This window comes from Corvus moneduloides, chromosome 2, assembly GCF_009650955.1.
Source record: "Corvus moneduloides isolate bCorMon1 chromosome 2, bCorMon1.pri, whole genome shotgun sequence".
Classification (NCBI taxonomy): domain Eukaryota; kingdom Metazoa; phylum Chordata; class Aves; order Passeriformes; family Corvidae; genus Corvus; species Corvus moneduloides.
This window is the reverse complement of record NC_045477.1, coordinates 61,210,358-61,226,202: the sequence shown is the minus strand read 5'-3', so window position 1 is coordinate 61,226,202 and position 15,845 is coordinate 61,210,358.

The window sequence follows — 15,845 nt, the reverse complement described above, 5'->3', positions numbered from 1 at the left end:
GGAAAAGAAATGTGAGTAAAAATCTGATATGAGCCTGAAAACCAGCCAGATTATACACTCAGTGTGTTGCACTCCTTCATGCATGAGTTCAAGTGTGACAAAAAGATCAGGAGGTTTCCAAGTGTAACCTTCATCAGTGGCAAAGGCCACACCTTTGTCTATGGTAGTCTATCTGAAGACTTCTGTGATGTATTTATTTGAGAACATGGTACATGCACTAATTCCTGACACACAGGTTTTTATTGGATCTATTGTCAGGACTGGGCATTAACCTTACATCCGAGTTAGTGGATCTGCTATGAAAATCTGCCGTAGCAGACTTCTCAGGAGATCATCTATGAGCTCATTTAATTTTTGGACAATGTGTAACAAATCTTGGAGAGGAAAAAATATTTGACAAAAGGGACAGCAATATAATATAATATCTCTGTAATTTTTACCTCCATAGGGTTCATTTGTATAGCTGAACAGAGCTATGATTCTGATTTAGGTATTACAATTAGCACTTAATGTTTTCAAGATGCAGCGGTGATAACAGCATGGTCTGTTATGTCTTCAGGTTAGCAAACACATTGAACATCATTAATAAAAGACATGCTAGAATTCACTGCAATATAAAGACAAACACATTTTAGAGTAACTTGTGACTGCTGACACTTGTTTCCATTTAATTTTTATTAACTATTGTTTATTACCTGAGTCAAGGAAAATCTGTTCATTATTTTATCAGAATGCAGACAGGTGTTTTTCTAAACTGCTCCTCAAAGACCCTTTAACCATCTTCTTCCATTGCTAAAGTAGTCAGGGAAGTTATTAATGAATACTGCACTGTTGCACAGATGCCATGGTGCAAAGTGACCAAAGGGATAGAGCAATGGTAAATGGAATTCATTGGAGTAGGTGGGGGATGAAGAAAGAGAAACAGTCAAGGGCAATTTTGCTTAGACAAATGGGTAGGATAAGATCATCAACCAGGAGAACAAATGAGGAGACTGAGAAGGAAAGAAATGAGCAATAAAACAAAACCCCACAGGGCAAAGACATGCTTGTGATGAAGGGAGCCAGCAGTATATTTTAAAGGCACAACAGAAGAATAATTTTTTGCACACTCTTGCCTATAAGGTGCCATGAGGAAATCTAGAAGTTTGTCTGCTGTTATGCAGTCGTGGTACCTATCCTCAGATTAGGTAATCAGTTTCTCATGAGTTAGCTGTGAACTGTGAAAATTAATTTTCTGGCTTTTTATCTCCTAAATAATTCAGGAGTAGTCTGATGTCTCTGTTTAAGCCAACAATAGCTGCACAAGTGATAGGATTACTGAGTCCTAGTGCAGATGGAGCACTAAGGGATTGCATGGAGCCCTTGTAAAAGGCAGATCATGCTGGAGTGACAGAAGGAAGAACAAGGTATGGGGAGGATTTTGATGATGGTAAGACAACAGACATAAGTCATGGCTTGGGAGGGTCAGACTGAAAGTTTGAAAAAGTGTCACCCTAGGAGAGTTGGGAAGCACAAGGAAAGATTTCTCAGTGAAACTGTGCTATCACCATCCTTGCGGTTATGCAAAACTTGACCAGTCTAGTCAAACACTGACCTACTTGGCTATTACAGCAACAGTCCTGCTACGAAGGGGGCGTTGAACTAGATGACCTCCAGAGGTCTGTGCCAACCCTTATTTCTCTAATCTGTGGTTGACTACTTCTGTGAAACCTTTTCCTTTGAGTTAACTGCTGCTGCTTCTGCTGTGTTGCACTTTCAGATAAAATACAGCAAATCAAAGAAACAGTGGAACACAGGAAAAACGAACTTCAGAACTTAAAAATATTTACCTAAATTTCTGGGGTTTTCATGCCATATTTTTTGCATCAGAAGAGAAGATATTTTAGCACCAAAATCCCTATTTTATTTTTTTAATGAACAGAGTAAGACCCTAGCAGAGTGCATACCTGTTATGTGCCTATCTCTTTTCCTGAGACAAAAGTGAAGAATTCACCTCTTGTATCTTATTAATCTCCCCTGTCTCTTCTCTATGGTTAGAGTATACTTCTCTGATTTCTGCTGTGCTTCTTGCTGAGGATCCTGATTCTTTATGCCTAACATGCTCTCCTCCAAATACACTACAGCAGCAGCATTAGTCACTTTGGGACAAAGTGCTCTTGGATACAGCACATTGTTTTCTTCAACAGACACACAGAATGGATGGTATAGCTGAGGCTGCTTCTACAGTGCCTTTTAATGTTTCTTACCTCCTCCAGTCTAATTGGAAAGCAGCACATAAGTAGTGCCTGATTTACCCTTTTTATAGACATTTAAAATCATGCACTGCATGTGATTTTAGGACTTGAGGGAGGATGGCGTGTAATTTTTACGTATACTTTCTAAATATAAATGTAATGTTTCAGATACACTCTGAGCTGGTGCTAATGAAAATCTGTGGCAGATTTTGCCAAGTATTATTCATAATGTATTCTGTGGTAAATTATACAACGTATGAGAATTTTTTTCAGGCACTTCCACTAACACTTATAAAACCTAGCAAATGCCACAAATCCTTCCTGTTTTGGTTATATGCTCCAGATAATGCTGGCTTTCTACTTTTGAGTAGTCTTGGTGTTTAAGAACACTACATTTCTAAAATATTTCATTTACAGACTGCTCTCTCTCTTTGCCTGTCAATTTCTCTATGAAACCCTTAGAAAAATATTCTTCCTCTTCATGGTGAAGGCAGTGTTTCATCTAATTTTCCATGTCTAAAAGTTAGGCATCAAGACTAAGGTAGTCAGTAAGGCTATAGTCTACAGCTGAGAAAGAGAGAGCGAGTGATTCATCCTACAAGTTTTGGACAGCTATTTCAGGATAGTATGAAATTTCCTCTGGGAGTGCCTACTTATTTCCTTCACTGACTACATATGGTGCTGCTCACTCAACTTCAGAAAAGGTAACATTAAGTGCAGTGGGTCCTTTCCTTGGATGCATTTCCTAGGCTGCTATATGAAGATTTTGGAACATGAGTTTCTGTGGAATAAATCTTGATTCATGTGTGACTGACAATATTTAAATGAACGGGGTTAAGCCCCTGGTGATGCAAAATATTTATTTTAGATGTTCATATTACAGCAGTACTTGGAGAATGTCTTGTGTTTGCTGTGAAAAATCAAATTTCTCTCTTATAGGGATATCTGGCAAATTGTGTAAGCAGGGCAGGGTCCACCTTCAGAGTGAATCTCCTTAAGACTAACTGTTGTCAGCTATTTTAGTCAGTGACTCATCAAGTAAACATTACATTAACAAATACATGGAAGCACGGTTCCTTAACAAAACAGCTTCAGCCTCTTGTATGATATTTTTAAACAAAAGTTTCAGCTCTGAAGAAACTCTATGTCCTAAAGATATTCTAAATCATCTCAACAATGTGTAATTTATGAGTTGGGTAAAATGATTTTTTCAGAGGTTTTTTAATAGTTTTTGCTCAGGTTAATTTTCAAGACTGTGAAAAAGATTAGTAAGCATTAAAGAGTTTAAAACATGCTATGATTTAATAGTAGTAAAGTAAGTTTAGAAACATGGTTGTTTAGACACAAATATAAATACACATATGTAGGAGGACCTGAGCTAGCATAGCCAGTGACAGCAACTTAGAATCATAGAATCACAGAATCATAGATTATGCTGAGTTGGAAGGGACCCATCATGTTCATTGAGTCCAGCTCCTGGTCTAGTGCAGGACATCTAAACATCACACCCTACACCCTGTGAAAAAAAAAAAACAGACCAGTGATGTTCAAAATAGTATTTATTTTCATTTGACTGGTATGTTTTTTTTCTAAAACATTTTTAAGTATATGAAAATGCTAAATATTGATTCGTCATTTCTAAATATTGTTCTCTGTTGATTTTTATACAGTTGTTAAAATAAGTGTATTGACAATTCTGAATGGGATTAAGAAGTGGATCTAATGGGAATAAAATACTATTTCAGCCTGAAACCCTTGTTTTGTTTGTAATCTGCTTTTAAATTTCTTGTGATTGGCCTAATTAAATGACATTGAATATTTTATATTTCCTAACTTTTAAAAATTATGTAAGGTCAAAGTATTCTTGTTATTCCCTTAGAATACTTACCATGATAACCGAAAGGGACGCAAATCAGGCAGCATAGAGTTACAAGCTCTGGTGTGAGATGTGACTTAGAGAGGATTTGAAAAGTAGTACAAAAGAAATGTTTCTCTTGCCCTTACCAATTCCTGGAATAAATTCATTTTACCCAAGAAATCCTTGTGCAAGTTCCATTAGTATGCCTTGAATGCTTAGTTCTGTGGTGAGCTGTACCAAGTGATACACTGGGCACTGTCTCACATGAATGAGCTAATTTCTTTACTTCTTAAGTCCAGCCTTCTCCCTAGACACATCATAAATCCTTTCATAGACTGGTCAGCCTTCCTTCTGAAATCTGGGTATGGATTCATGCATTCAGTTCTGTCATACAAGGTGCAGCACATACTGGTCTACTAAATATTGAGTAATTTCTTCCAGTTAAATTTGTCAAATAATATATCTCCTCTTTTACTCACAGTAACAAGGAAATAATTTAAATAAATGTAAAAGATAAATCAAAAGGTGATGACAATTGTGATCAGTGTGATAACTGTTAGTTTTCTCATTATTATTTTGTTATAGAAATACGTAAGCTAAATGTACATAAGACAGAAGATCACTGAGAGTCCATGAAAACTTAATTAGGTACTAGACAGATTGTTGTCCTGTGTTTGATGTTATTGTTCTGTGCACCTAAATAACACAGGGAGGCAGCTGAGTCAGCCCCAAAAGGGAAGAAAAAATAAATATATTTTTCTCTGTACTTATTACTGTTGTCATATATTATGTACAAATTCCCATAAGTTGTGTAGCAATGAAACTAGAAACTCAAGAGGAAGAAGACTTAGTCCCATCTGAGCAATGATCTCTCTGACAGACAAAAAAGAAATACAGGTGAAAAATTTGGAAGCTGTTCTTAATCTCTTTGGTAGAGGAGGAAGCAAACTATATATTCTACTGGAGTAGAAGCCAAGTCATAGATGGCAAAGAACTGTTTCTCCTAATAGTTTCTCTATAGCTGTAAGAAACTATTTTCCTGTGTGCTGTAGCAAAAAAAAAAGGACTTCAGATATTTTGTATTTATCCTAGAATGTCTGTTCAAGGCAAAATATCTTGTTTAATTTACTTTTTGTCTGGGAAAAAGAAGGAAAATGTGTTCTGCTAGTAGTGTTAGAAAATGCAATGAAATTTATCAGTTGAACTACCTAGGAAAGATGCAGTTTGAGGTCCCTTTAGACAAAAAAACTGCAGAAACACTGGTGCCTTGAGTACGGCATTGTATTCTATGAGTAGTTAGAACTAGGTTTGTGCACTAACTGTTCTCCTGACAAATCCTTGGACATTGCCCCCAGGCAAGTTTCTCACTGCTGGGATACTTCCTGAAGAAGTATTTTCTGTTTTAAAAAATCATATAGCATTCTGTGAGTTCTCATGATTTCTTGAAATTTGCAGATAAAGAGGGATGTAAAGTTCAGAGCATGCATTTTTGACAATTATGTGCTTCACAGGCAGGGGATATTATGTTGTCTATCATATTTTGGGCCTTTGAAAATGTTCCTTCAGTAGTAGATTATATCATCTTATGGGCAATTTGTGTACATGTCTTGCCTGTCAAATCTCTTTCCTTAACTATATACTTGAACGTGAATGAGTAATGAATAGTAGATGTAATGCCATTCAAAATCTGTCATGATGTCCTGGTTCTCTCATTTAAACCCTACCGATCCTGATGCCTCTCCCTGACTCACATCTTCTGTTTTGCTGAAAAAATACATTGTTTAAATAAAGTGAAGAAGGGATGAGGAAGTGTCTTGCATAAGACCTTGTTTCATTCCTTTTGTTTTCTTGATAGGGCTAAGTTCTAATGTAAAAGTTACCATTTTGTTGCTTAATTAAATATTGCATTATCTTTCCAGAGGCACAGTGCTCCCTATCATGTTTCTGCAGAGTTCTGTGCTATTCTAACACCTGTCCACATTATGGGAGTGCTTATAGCTTCTGTTAAGGGTTCCAAGGCATAAAAAGTGTATTCTGTGACCTCTGGTGTGCATATTAATGGGCTATAGCATGAGCGAGTGCTGCATGGGGAGATAAGCAAGCCACTGTTACAAGGGATATAGATTTTCACAGTAGAGCCTGCTGTGGTGGCTGGTGCAATGGAAGGGAACAATACCCTTTTCCCACCCGTCTGTAGAATTGAAATAGGACAAAAATGGAAACTGGAAAAAAAATTTGAAAAATGGAAACCACCAGCTATGCCTAAGGACCAAAAATTGCTTGTGGTTATGCAACAGGAAGAAAGAAACAAAGAGAAAAATCAAACATGACTACTTACTTCTGTTTCTTTCCCTACTTTCTGCCTACACCAAACTAGTGCTCAAGGTTGCCTTTTTTTGCTCCTTTTTAAATCGCTCTCTTTTTAACTTTTTGTCTTTTCTTCACTGAAACTGTCTGTAATAACCTTTCTATTCTGGTCCTACAACATTAACATTTCACTAGTTTCACAAAGTGTCAAAAAAATTATTTTGCATGTCTCAGCAAAATATGTCTTCTGTTTGAGACATGGGAAAGTTAATAGGGTCAGGCTGCACACTTTGTATCTTCTGTTCATGCTGAAAGGGATTCTCTTCCCTTATTAAACATTATAGACATAATTCTGCTGCATCACAATTTTTTTACTGAATCTGAGTTTTCTAGGCATAAACTGAAGCAATTGATGGAACAGCAGGCTTTTTCCTTGTGGCAACTCCTTTGGCTTTTTCATATGCATGTGATCTTCCTCTCTTTAAGTTCTTTTTCTTTCCACCTCTTCTTGCTGCCCCACCACCTGCCACCCTGACCCATCCCTTTACCACCTACAGTCTCTCACTTACAACATAACAGCTGCTTGTCAATCTTCTCAAAGAAAGAAAAAATAACCAGAAATTAATATCTCTTAGTTCTTATATTAGAAATCCAAAAATCACTTAAAATAACATTCATAATTATTTATTCCCTGGTATTTATCCCTTGATCTCTTTCCTTCAGTTTTCAGCCTGTCCCTGTAACAGCATATTCTTTTATCACAGGGAAAATTTTGTTTGAAAGCATGTGCTTCAGCAAGCTTAGTTTAAGTCCATTTAAAACCAAAGATGTTTAGGATCCCCCACTGGGAAGCCTGTGACCTCACTGTATCCTAGAAACCTTGATTCCTGGTCTCACCCTCTGTACTGTGGCACACAGATTTGCACACAAAAGCTAACTGCAGAAGTCATGCTGGCAGAGAAATAAACTTCTCAGTTTCCTCTTCACCATTCTAAATGAAAGCTCTGTTTTCCTTAGCCTGAAGTGTCTTTGGCTCCTCATTCAAGCTAGGAGACTCAAAACTATGCTTGAATAGCAGCACCTTTAGCGCAGGCTGCTTTGGGAACCAATAAAGCAATTTCCCCTGCCCTTGATTGGTCTCTTGAGGAGCTCAGCATGTTCCCAGCCATTTTCAGATGCCAAAACTGTCATGACAAAGGCAATTAATATGGTAACAAGAGAGTTAGCATCCAAAACACTGTTTCCTGAGGGGCTTGTCACATAAGCTGCGGAAAACATTAGAAACAGTTACAATCTGCATTTCTTTCCCCAAATGCAAATTTCTACGAACCCTTGTAATTGCCCACATCCTGTATACTTGCAGTCAGACAAAGATCAAAAGCCTGATTGAGTCAGATGCAGAATAAATTACTCTTCGTAGTAATTCAGACCAGTAAAGGCTGCCTTGGTGAAGGAATAAAAGCAGTGAGCAAATCAACCTGGCAATGGAAAAACGTGTATCTCCCAAATGGTATCTGATCTGTATGTTACTGGGAGATGTGCAGCCAAACTGGATGTCTACACACAGCTCAGACATAACCAAGGAGTGTCTTATTATTGTATCATGGTGACTGTTGGCTTTTTTATTATGCTGTGGTGTAAATAGTAGTTAAATACATTGGTTCAGCTTCTCAGCTGCTCCCATATATACTGGACACAGGTGGTAAGACATAAAGGACCTATTATTGTATAGCAGTCCTGGGGCTGATTCCAGACCTAATTTTGTGAGTCTAATTCCAAAGGACTATTATGTTCTAAGAGCTCACTGTAACACAGCAGCATTCTGAACCATGCCGCTATAATCCAATCAGTATTGCAAAAGAAATGGCATATTTCCATTTCATATTCCCTCTCCTCAAGAGAATCTTCATCTGCTTTGTTAAATTGACTTTATAGCCCATTTATGATACTAAAGCAGCACAAAGAGTGAGATCAAGAATCTGGCTCATTTCTGTGCTTAACTTGTGTGCCTTAATGAAAACATAATAATATAAGTAATATTTATTTTCATGATGCTGGATAAAATAGATTTACCTATGAATCCACTTAGGTCTCTGAGGCTTTAACAATTAGATGTTTTTAGTTTTTTTTAAAAAAGTATTTCTATGCCTTTCTTGGGGTAAAGTGGAGCTATTCTGGCCCCCTGGGTAACTCTGTAATTACGCAGCCTTAGAACACCATTGTGTAAAGATTTTCCAGCCTACCATTAAATCCTTCTATGAAAAAAATGGATTATGTATGTAATAGACTATGTAATGACTCTAAACCTTCCTGGCTATCTGCTCAAAAAAAAAAATGGAAGCCAGATACTGATTCAAATAATCTATTTTATTTGTGATTCTCCCAATCTGAACATTATGGAAAACTCGATGCCTTCCCACAAAATCTGTCATGCTCCCATGTGTATTACCACCCAGCAGTCACATTTTTAAAAGAAGGACATTTTTATGGCCAATAGGAGGATGAAGGAGATATTTTACAAAAGCTCTATGCAGGCAAAGTGTTGGTAACAGAAAAATGGACTCATAGCAAAATTCTTCCCGATCAAAACACGTCAGTGTCCAAGAGGCTATGGGATAGCAACTCTTCCTATGACCTGACCTTTTCTGACACCTGCTTCAGTCTGAATGACACTGTGAACCCATGGAACTTTTCTGATGTGTGTTGCCAGAAAGACTTAGTTCAAGACTTAGTGTTCCTTTCCTACAAAGAGAAAAGGTGGGTCTCTAGCCCCCATTGGAAATGTTTGAAACTAGAGGTACCTCCTCTAACTACTGTTGCAACCTACAAAATTTGGATTCATCTCACTTAATTGGGACATTTGTTTCATGCAACTGAAATATGTTCTCTGTAAGGGGTCAGTAGGAAAAGAATAGGCTGTATCTGCATTATAAAACTCAAGTGTGAGTGCTGTAGGGATATGTTTCTTTCCTTGTAACCTGTACATTTTGTTATGTACAGGCTTCAAGGAGGAAAAGAAAGGCAAGCTTACTCCAAAAAATAGAAGCTATGGTATATTCCATGAGTACCTGACCTGGGCAGACAACAGGGGAGGATGGTAGAGGGTACCATGGTACATCTTAATAGGTGTAGCAGCACTTACAGATACCTTCAGAAGGTATCCATTCATCTCATCCAGGATTTGAGTTTTCTGCTGGAGTTTGTTGCTTGTGTATTATACTGGTTCAGTGGCATGTAGGGCGCTTGAGCAGAACCTTTGCTAACAAAAGTACATGCACCTTGCAATTTAGAAGTCCCTTTCTCTCTTCCCTTTTATCATCTAAGTCCCAATGCTATATGGTGTAAGACCAAGCTTTTTATTGAAGAACATTGAATTCTTTGTTTGTATGCAAAGGGTGACAGCAATCTATGACTCACTCAACCAATAATTAATGGACTTTAACTGAAATGGTTATGTAGAGAATGTTGTTCATGCAAATGATATTGGCTAATTCTTTTTTTTCCCCTCCACTTAATTAAAAACCACAGCTCCTTCATCTTTTTATGCAAAATCAGAGTCATGGATGCTTGTGATAGTATTTCAAAACAAGAGGAGCAATCTATTAGCTTTGATTTACTTTTATAGCCTTATCAGCACACTGTTGCCTTGAAGTTCTAGAAGTTTCCCAGTGCCTGGTCAGCAGACAACTGACAATATGGGGGAAACATAAAAATCTTCAGGTTCCCACTGAACTGAATACTCTCTCATGTCTGTTTCTTTACCAGAATGGACAGACACAGCACCCCAGCATCTGCTAGTATTGACCAAGTGCTCATTTTGGAGGAGGTGGGGAATTGTTAGCAAAACCCTTCTTGCTTGTCATCTGGGGTTTCCACTTGAGAAGTTGAATTTATAAACCTATGTGTAGCAGAATTAAAATGCATATATGACATTACCTGCTGTGTAGTCACCACAGCAACTTATTACAGATACTCACATTGAGTCAGAACTTCTATTTCCAGAAGAGCAGACTGAGAAAGACTGAGAAATAAAGCCAAACTTTCTGTTACCACAGATGTACAGGGACATTTTACCTCAGTTTTCCTCAGTTTGTGTAGCACAGTCCTCCACGATGGCAAGATTTACCTCATCAAACATGAATGTCTACAAGGCAGACATTTATATCTGATCTAGTCAGTGTGGACTACCTGTATAGTCAATGGTGAAAAGAAGACAGCCTGAAAGGGGGATTAATTCTATTCTAAAGCAGCTATCTGGAATAGGGCAGATGAATTGCACCCTAAAACTGCTTATTTCTCTCCACCGACTATAAAGGGAGTATACAGTGATTAACTCAGATGTAGATGTCTGAAGTTAAGTGAGATGAATACCATCCTAAGTGACTTGAAGAGTTTTCCTCACCAATCTTTCTGTTGTGAAAAAATCTGTGCTTGGTATATGTCATCAGTCCCCAGCAGAATCAAAATCAGACACATCAGAGATAAATGGATAACAGGATCCATGTCACAAACAAGCAACAATTACTCCTTGCTTTTGCTACTACATGGTGATATTTTGGTATTCTTTTCTAGTAGGAAAAATGTTCAATCTCTGTAAATATTCATTTTAAAAAAACCCAAGCCCTAGAAATGCCTCTAGAATAATATCATCCCAGTGAAAAAGTCTGTTGAGTAACTGGTACTTTAATTGTGCTAGAAAGAAGGCTTTGAATTACACAGTTGTATTAACTTGTTATCCATCAAAAAGATAAAAGAGAACACAGTAAAATGCATTCTTTTTAAAACATTTTTTTATTTGCGTTTAATCACTTGTCAGGTATTACACTCAGGCAGAGTCAGGAGAAAACAGAGGAAGACTGATCCTTCTTCTAAAACACTACTTATTTTCATCATAATATGGTTAGGACTGAAATGCAGAAATCCAGCTATATGTGTTCAACTTCTAAAATTCAAGTGCTAAAAAACCCTCCAAAACATTTAAGAAATGGTAACTGGGTATTATCACACATTCACCTGATGTGTTCTTTTTTGTTTCTTAGAAGCAGTCAGAAAAGTCTAAATACTTCCAAATTACATAGTGAATCACTGTTTGATAATTACAATAAATATATTTACTTTGTGAAGGGCTGATAAGGACAGAAATTTCCTAAGTCAACATGACTTATATTACAGTATTATTGTGGTATTCTTGGTCTATGGTCAAAAGTAAAAGTCTGTGACCAAAAAAAAAGAAACAAGTCACTGTTTAAGAGCTCTTTTTTTTTAATTGCTGTTGCCTAAAATTAAGAGATTGCAGGTTTGTGTTTTGCCTCCATTTAGAAGCTGCTGTGACTAGTAATAGCAAGCATAGCTTAAGACTGTGATAAAATATAGATTTACCATACAGTCCTGAACCTCACGTTTTTGCCCTAAATACAGAAATTCTCCTATCAACCTTTAGAATGAAGCATGACTGTTAGAAATTTAGAATTAAGAAGCTAGACATGCAGAGTCAGGCACAGTGGCTCTGAAGTGAGGGAGAAAGAATTGGGAATCAGACGTAATAAATCATGCACTATATTTACTTTGCAGAATGCAGGTACAGGATTGATGGTTCTCCAATGCTGTTGCATACACTGCTGACACATTAACTGATGCTGTGACTTTGCATACTCATATTCAGAAGGAATGACTTGCTGACAGTGGCTAAGGAAAAAGCTATAAAAAATACTTGTGCATATTAGATTGCTGCAACTTTATACACAGTGTAGAGGACTCTTATCCTTGACAAATAGGAAAGGTGTAGATGTTGTGCTGGTGGGATGTCAGAGACTACTTCTGTGCATGATGTAGTATGATCTTCAGGCAGAGCATGTGTGCAGCAAGGTGCTGGGATTGCTGATACTCCGTCTAGACAGCCTCACAGTGCAGCTAAAGCAGGAACACTGCAGTAGGTTGAAGAAGCTGAAACTTCAGAAAGGCTCTGCAGACCTTAAACCAAACCTAAGACAGGTGCTCCAGTGCTCCAGCTCATTTTTCAGTGTCATAAGATGATCAAGGTGCTCTAGAGGCATACCCAACAGTTAACAGACTTTCTTTTTCAATTGAAAACCAATTAAATTTTATGAGGAAATTTTATTTCATGGAAAACAAAGATCATTTTAGTGGAAAAGTGCAAGGAACTGTACTTTGGAGACTTCACTAGGGTTATTTGGAGCACATGTCAAATAAACGTTTGTCAGAGAAAAATATGACAGTATGGTCAGTATTGTCAAGTAACTGACTCTAAAAAAATCCATGATCATTGCTTGCATCCCAGACTAGCTGCTGAAAATTGAGCAGATGTGAAATACAAAGTGACAGAGGCAGAAATATGGGAATAAAGCTGACTAGTTTTCAAGTATATGCTTTTCTAGTTTAAACTATTTAAATCACGTGTGGAATATATATTCATGGTTAAAAAAACCAGATGAACTTGTCATAGCTACTAGACTACAATTTGTCATTTCATGACTGTTTGGACAATTACACCTTCCAAATTAATAGCTGCCAAAACTGTCCTTAAGATAATGGTGAATGGTAGTGAGATATGTGCAGACTGTGTCTTTGAACAAGAAGGTAAAATTCTAACATAATAAATATACAGGTCAATACTGTTACAATAGCACAGATGATTTTAGTGAGAGAGCACAAGTCAAAAATTTGATGATAAAGGATAAACTCTAGATAAGTAACCTGGAGTCAATATTTCTGAAAACTGAAAAAAAGAGAGAGAGAGAAAGGCAGAAAAACTTTTAGAAAGTATGGACAATATTCTAATAACAACAAAATGAATATTTGTAAAAGACACAAAAAACATATTTGTTTGGTTTTTTTTGTTAAGCAAAAGATGCTCAAACCATTGCACCTCAAGTCAGAGAACAGGGAACCGTGCTTAACCATTCAGCCTTTCTGATTTTGTTTCTCACAGGAAAAATCAATTCAAGAAAGAAGAGTTTTTGAGCTGTCAAGACCCACAGTGTTAACAATAGCTTATTCTTATTCAAGCCTTTTGAGAAAAATCTTGGTAAAATGTCATTGTAAGTGTTGGAGTACACTTGAAAAATCTGATTATTGTAGAGATTGATAGTTACGTTATATATATCCAAATCAAATGATGCTGCAAAGCCTCCAATTTTCTCCTGAGATAATGGATGGCTTACTATAGCCAGCTTCAATGCAAGGTGTCACTTCAAGTGTTGTGGCTTATGAGACACTTCAGTTATTTAATAGGCTGCTCCATGAACACAGAGGCAAAGATATATGACCTCATGATTTCTAGACTCTCTTATCTTCTCATACTTGTTTTCAAACTTCCAGAAAAAAACCAGAAGTGAATTATTAACAGATGTTGATGTTTGTTTTGAGGGGGATGGTGCAAATTTAACTAAATTTAACTGCATTAGCTAAGGTGCCATAAGTACTAAGAATCATAAATTCCATCTAATAGGATGTACATGATTACACCATAAGAAATTACATGGCTCCCAGGTACCTGGCTCTGCCTCCTATGCTTATTCTTTTCTTGGACAGTGGGTAGACACTGGCTTGCAAAGCCCTCTAGCTAGATTTTTTCTGTTGTTCCTTTTAGGAGGTATTTTTACATTATGGTGTTCCTTATATGTGTGTTATCTTAGTCATTATCTCACAGGACAAGTGAAGGCAGCAATGTAAAAACTGCCTGAGAAATTGAGGATGACATAGTTGCACATTAAAACTAATGATGGCATTTTTCTTGCAAATTATTCTACATAGCAAAACAAGCGAGCAGCATGTGCTTTATTACACATTTGTTTGTCAGAATAGTTTAACTTATATCCAAGATAATGATCCTACAAGCACTCACACAGTTAGACAGAGAAAACAAAGCTTAGGAACCACTCCTGACAATTTTAGTCCATGGTAGGAATAGAAGAGGTAGATGTTATTTTTTAAATGGAACACATTCTCCTTGCCTTCAAGAAGAGCTTTAGCAGATTAATAATTGAAAAAAAGAAAAATTTACTATGAAGTTACCAGTGTTACTGCTGAAGAATGAGTAGATGAAATGTTTTTAACTCTTTCTACTTCTTTATTACCATGGGTTTGCTGTCTTTTATAATGTTCCCATAGGCAATGTAAGGAATGCAGTCTGAATGAGGCTTCTGTAATGTGACTGTGAAATGGCTAGAAAATCTCATTGAAAGAGAAGCTGTTGCTGTCCAGTATTCAGTAGTGAACCAAAATATCTCTGCAGATAGGCTCTGCAGGGCCTTATGCCAGGTCCATTAATAGCTTAGTTGCAAAAAGATAAGACCTAGAGGGTCCATGATAGTAATGTTCAATTCTGTTGAAGGCTTCTGCAGAACAGAAAAGCATAAAGTAATAGTTCTGTGTTGTTCAAAGAGCTGTGCAAGCCTATGAGCAATACAGCAAGTAATCATCTTACATTTGAAAAGGGATTTAAAATAAGCATTCTATGCATTAGGAAGTGCATTCTAATGGTGGTAACACAGACCAGTAGTAGCATATGTTGTCCATGAAGGTCTTTGTCAGAAATGTTAAGGACCAAGTTACAGATCTGTCAAGAATGCTACGGATATAATCGATCCTACATTGGAACAGATGGAGGGATTATGTGAATTTTCAATATCTCTAATAGGCAAATTTTCTGGGATTCTATAATGACTTTATTATTGTGACAGCTTCTATATCCAAAGGAAAAATACAGACTTTAGGGTAGCAAAGGTATTCAAGACAACAGCTGGGAAACCAAACTGGTCAACTGGTGAATAACATCCCACCTGTAGGTGGAAGGAAAGGACAAAAGCTCCCTGCCTTAGAAAGTGTCCACGATATTGGACTCAATATTTTAGAGCCATCTACCAGTTAGTTGTGCTTTATGATCCAAAAGTGTTGCCTCTAGGAGGTAAAACAGCCATAATCTAATGCTGGACTTGGTCTGTCCAATGAATCATGCTCCTTGAGCTTTAGCTTTGCTCAGAACAAAGTAAAATTGTCAAATACAAAGTAAGGAAAAGTTTGTTGTATAATAAATGATAACACGTGAGAGAGATGCACAGTGTTAGAATATGAACTGGTTTCTATACAATATATTTGCTTTTACTAGGAAGGCCATAATTTGAAAGACAGGTAAACTTTTTGTTTATGCTGCTGTTGCCTTTGAGCTATACAGTAGTGTAAAGCAAGTTCCCAGTTCTTGAGAATAATTGCTAAAAATGGGATTTGCTCATGCACAGCCTTCAGTGATTTTTTACAAGTGGTTCTTCCTAAGTCCCAGTGTCACAAGGAGATGGGTATTGTAAAGGACTACACTTTTTGCCCCATATGCTGCTATAAGCCAGAGTGTTCTCCATGGCTGAGACACAGAAGATACAGCACAGAAAGAGCAGTGACATTGTAAATTTGAAGTATATCCATATTTGATT